Below are 5706 nucleotides of genomic sequence, written 5' to 3'. Positions count from 1 at the left end.
GAGCAGCTTGGTACGTGCTGGCTGCTCGGAGCGGAGCTGTCCCGCACTGCCCGGGTGCGGGGCAGGCACTGGGGCCGCGAGCAGGAGCGTGACACAAACCCGGGTGGAACTTCTTATCCGTTGCGAGGTTATCTCCAAGGTGCTTAATAGCAATTTTTTTTCCTAAAACTTGGCAGCCCTTCACGTGAGCGGAGCAAACAGACCCGCAAGGATTCAGATCCCACCCCTGAGCACCATTGTGCTGTTTCTCATTTGTGCAAGAAAGTAACTCGGTGTCAGTGACACCAGCAGAGCAGATGTGGTGCTGAGGGACGTGGGGCAGCTCTGCACTGGGTGGGGTTGGGTTAATGGTTGGACTTGATGATCTGAAAGGTCTTTTCCAACCGGAATGATTCTGTGATAAAACTGCTGCCTACACAGAACACTGACCGAAGTTATGGTCCTGAAGATGAAAGGCAAAAAGATACTGTAACCTTTCAAGGGTGCTCGGAGAAGTCCTAAGTACAACCTGGTGGTCAGATCAGCAAGTCTGTGGTCTCACGTACCTGCTCACTGACACGCTGGTTATGTTCTGCAGGCATAAGGACAGAGATAAACCACATCTGACTGAGCAGCCAGCACACAGGCAGAGCTGGTGGAGCTCAGCTGCAAGCATCTATGTCCCTGCTGTGCTTTCCTGACATGGCTATTTATAGACTAAAGTGAGGAAAGCACATACACACAATTACAAACGCAAAGATTACAATAAACATTTGTGTCTCCTTACATCTCCCTCACTTTGATATCAGATGACTTTTCCCCTTAAAGTTTTTATGCTGCTTTTTTTTTTTTTTTTCCTAACAATGAACTGAAATTAGAAAAGTGCAGAAGTGACTGTGAGATGAGAGTAACACAAGGAAATGTCACTTTGCCTCGACTGCAAAGCCCAGCATCAAAATCAGTGAGGAGTATCCGTGGTCACACCTGGTACAGGGGATGGCCCCACAAGGAGATAAATTCCACAGGAGTTATTTCATATGGCCTTACAAAAAATAATAGCATTTATCACAGGAGAGCAAGATGTGATGTGAAAGTCATCCAAGAAGCACAGCCTGGTGGTCTTCGTACTTCTGTGGAATCCTGCCATTTCTGAGCTCTAGTCCAAGTTTTAAAACTAAGTGATCTTTGCTGGCTTGACACAGCTCTCATCTCACCCTCAGAAATGCAGAGGACTCCTGACTTTGTGCAGTTCTTCTTGGAGTTAAATAGTTTTCAGTGAATGAAAATCCTACCTATGTTTCTCCTTTTGTGCTTCTTGCCTGCGAAGTGGAACTGGTAGCAGCCCTTGTGCTTTCCTTCAAAAAGTTTAATGTTCTTGCTAAGGGAGAATAGCAACCTCTTGTTGAAGGAGAGAGTTAAAAACAAGGAAGCCAAGAACAAAACATAGAAATAACGTCAGTTGCCTACTTTTTGAGAAGCTAATGGACACCTACCAGTAGAACCCAACCCAAATGAAAAATGCTGGAAGTGGCAGAAGCAGATTTAAAAATTCAGAGCTGTGCAGCTGTGAGGATAAGCAAGAGGCAGGCCTGAGCAAGGGTGGCACGGTGGGTGAGTCCTTGCCTTCCAGGCCAGCAGTGAGCTGCACCTAAAACCTGGGCTGCAAGAAAGGATGGATGGATGGATGGATGGATGGATGGATGGATGGATGAGTCACTTCATTCTCTAGTACTCTCATTCCACATATCCAGCTGCCCAAGTCTTGGGTAGTCCCTGGCTTTCTCTCCCCTTCACATTCCCAGCAGCTGGCAAGCCCTTCAACACCTCCTAGGTACAGCATTCCCAACCTCCTGGCACAGAGGCATGGCTCTCAGTGTGCTGCAGAGCAGGAAGGGCTGTTCCTGCACTGAGGATGGGGGTGTTCCCTAGAGAGGACACTGAAGTGGACTCGGCATCATCCAGCTCAGCAGTGGAAGCCAAATAGCTGAGTCCTGGTCTGGTGCCAGCCCAGCTGCATCCTCTCACCCCAGCAGCCAGGCCCCATCTCGAAAGCAGGCTGCGTAAGGTCTTTCTCTGTTTTGCCTTTTCAGTTTCTCTTTGCCACTTCTTTCCTTAGTTTTGCTGCCCCTGGAAAGTCCAGGAGTGACGGGAAGCAAATGCTGCCCATTCGTGCTCACAGCTCTTCCCATGTGCTGCTGAGAAAGCTTCTCATTTTGCGTAGTTGTGCCCTACCAGACAGGACAATGGACTCTGGAGCTATTGCTTTAACTATTGCCTTGCTTGGGGACCTGAGATGAAGTTGTGTCTCTCTCTATGCCACAGTTTGCACTATTTTATTATCATTTTTGGTAAACTGCTTTTAAATCTTCCTGGAAGGAAGCCTCCACTTGCCATACTCACAGCACCATTCTTGTTGCATCACTTACATTACCCCTTCCTTCCCCTCAGGGCTGTCCCCAGTTTCCTTAGATAGAAAGGTAGTTTACTCACCACATGACTTTTGTGTTGCATGATTCAACTTCTGATGTGTGAAGAAGGGGCAACCACGTAGGAAACGTGATCTTTGAAAAAACAGGGGACTCCCTCTGCAGTGCTTTCCCCAAGAGAAGCCATCAAGAAACTGAGAGTGGGTCTGTTGAAAAGGAACACATCTTATAGGGGCTTCACAAGGAGGGATAAAATTCAGCTCTCACCAGACCTTTCCCCAGCCAGAAGACACTGCATGGATGTGGGTGCAGGCTGAGAGGGACCTATGGGCTCTGGGGACCATGTGAGCATGCACTAATGCCCTGTGAGGCATTAACCAACAGTGGATTTTCACTGCAGGAGCACATATCCCCTGTGCAGGGTGGGAACATCCAAGTAAACTTGCAGTTACATAAATAACTCTGCATGTACTTTAGAAAGCAGGCAGTGGGATGCCAAGGGAATCCTCTGGAAATGTCTGCTGTCATTATTTGGGGTGCAGAAAGGCCAGGACTAACCTGGGGAATCTGCATGGCTGCTGCTGGTGCTCTCTGCCACTTCCAAGTCCCTTGCTTTCTTGGCCAACAAATTCACACATGAACTAGCCAGACTCCATCAGCCACTGTAGAATTGTTTGCTTTCCACCAGTCCAGGTTTTGTGATTAGAGGCCCAGGAGTGTCTGCCCTGCCCAAGCCTGTATAATCTGATTTAAACACCTCATGCCTCACGTGGCAGGTCAGCACATTAACTGCTGTGGGAGGTCACCTGGGCAGCAGGTGAAATGCAGTTCATCTCTCGTCTTGGGATTGGTGGTTTGGGTCATTTACAGCTGTTAACAAAGCTGAATTTACATTGGAAATCTTTTAGAGCAAAGACATGAAGTAGCTTTGTAATGGAGAGAGAAATACCCACAGGCTTTATTTTAGCTTGTCAGAGAACACTAGAAATGTAAAAAAAAAATATCTATGGGGGCGTTTCTGTGGTGGATCATCAGGATTTAAATTTACTGGGAGCTCTGGAGCTCAGCCAGGTTGAAGAGCTCACACCTCAGCTTGAACTCTTCAGATCTCCTGGATCTCCCACAAAGAAATTTTGTTCTGAGTTCCTTTGTAGACCCAGTTTTCAAATGTTTCTCATGAGTAAGACAACTGTATTCCTCACTGGAACTTTTAAAGTCTGTATTTTGGGATTAAATGACCATTTTAATCCCTGTAAGTCTGTGGAGTATGTGTAGTTGGTTGTTATTGATCCTTTACTTCGGCCAGTGTTTGCAGCTCACCTAGAGTACTTCTGAGTCCTTCCACCACCCAGAAGGGGGAAGGAAAATAGCTGTTCAGAGGAAATATTTTCCCAGGTTGCCTACGAAACCAAACTGAGGTACATCTCTTTATGTGTTATTTACCCTGATATTACATGTATGGAGATCCCACTCTCCTGCCAGTATCTGTCTCCCAAACAAAGATGGAATGACATTTGTTAGTTAGCATCATCAAAATGCCTGCATGCCTTCACTGTCCTCCCCTTTGCTTCCTCTGGCTCCACTCTGAATTCCCTCTCTCCTGCCGTTTGCCTCCAGGACCTGCCATGCTGCTGGAGTTCCTGTCACCTTTGCCATTTCAGAGGGCCAGCAAGATCTGTGCTTGGTTTCATAGGACTAAACAGCACCTCAACACTTGAATTATGAGGCACTTCAAACCTGTGAAGAACTCTCCTCCTGCTCCCTTTTTGGCCACCAGCTGATGTCTTGAAGCATGATCACTTTGATACCAGCATGTGGAATGACAGAGGTTACTCAATGGTCATTAAATCATCAGGCAGCACAGAGCAGAGATGGGGGAAAAGCTTTTTGGGTAGTAAGGAGTGTCTGATCCAGCAACTGCTGTGACTCACAGGGGGATTTCTTATGGGAATGACTTAGAGCAGACACAGGAGAAAGGCTTTCCAAAGCACTTGAACAGATGCTGTGAAGGAGCAGAGATAAAGATAAAACACTTTCCTGAGTGCAGCCTGTGCCTTCAGGGTATTCCTACAAATAGAAAAAGCACTCAGCTCCCAGTTCAGAGCCAACATGCTTTCCTCAAGTGTGTGAACCACAGATGGTAACATTGGAAGTCACAGACATGGTGGTGGGGAAGGAGCTGCCCTGAGAAACAGCAACACGTGTGGGAAGCATGAGCACTCCCTGTGGGCCTGGGAAACATGGATGTGGAGGCTGTGATGCTCACAGGGAGGAGGAGGTATAAATGTGCCTGTATGATCTGTGCCTGCATGTCTAGGGGATGCATGGGGAATGCTGGCAGTGTCAGGTGGGATCTGCTGATGGAGATGTGGTGTGGGAGCTGGCCCAGCCCATACCCAGGGCTCTCCCTGCACACCTGGGCCTAAGCACTCACTCCCTGGGGTGCTGGTTCTCCATGTGCTGTGCAGGGAGGTCGGCGCACAGCACGTGTAGGTGTGCGACGTGCAAAGGGCAACATGTCCACAAGGCTGGCAGGAATTCCTGGGAATGCCTCATACAAGCCTTGGCACCATTAGATTCTGTGTGAGTGAGGAGCCAGCCCTCTCCCCTGCCCGGCTGTGCTGGCAGGCCAAGCCCTGAGCACAGGAGGAAATTCCGCTGTTGTCTGAAGAAACCAGAGAATTGGAGCTCTTGGTTTCCAGTGCTGCCAGTGGGGTACTGTTCCCACAATCACTGGCAAGAGACAGCCTCATCATGAGGAAGCACCTTGTAACCCTGTGGTCTTCCTCTGGTTGCCGTTAGTCACAGTTTCCCCACATGGCAAAGCCAAAAACCACCTGGCTGGCTTCCAGAGCTGAGCTGAACTGAGCTGACCAAGGCTGGTGGCATTCAAGGAGCAGATGCCTGAAGCATTGCTTACCTCTGCCACACACCCAGTCACAGAATGGTTTGGGTTGGAGGGACCTTAAAGATCATCTAGTTCCAACCCTCCTCCATGGACAGGGACACCTCCCACTAGATCACGTTGCTCCAAGCTCCATCCAACCTGCCCTTGAACACTTCCAGGGATGGGGCAGCCACAGCTTCTCTGGGCAACCTGAACTTCTCTCTCAAGAGTGAAAAATGTCTTGCAAATATCGGATCTAAATCTCTGCTTTCAGCCTGAAACCATTGCCCCTTGTCCTATCACTCCATGGCCTTGTAAAAAGTCCCTCTGCAGCTTTTTTTGTAGCCCCTTCAGGTACTGAAGGTGCTCTAAGGTCTCCCCAGAGCTTTCTCCAGGCTGAAGACCCCGGCCCCC

Source organism: Chaetura pelagica, unplaced genomic scaffold (genome assembly GCF_000747805.2).
Source record: "Chaetura pelagica isolate M959 unplaced genomic scaffold, ChaPel_1.0 scaffold47, whole genome shotgun sequence".
Taxonomy (NCBI): domain Eukaryota; kingdom Metazoa; phylum Chordata; class Aves; order Apodiformes; family Apodidae; genus Chaetura; species Chaetura pelagica.
This window is presented reverse-complemented; position numbering follows the sequence as displayed.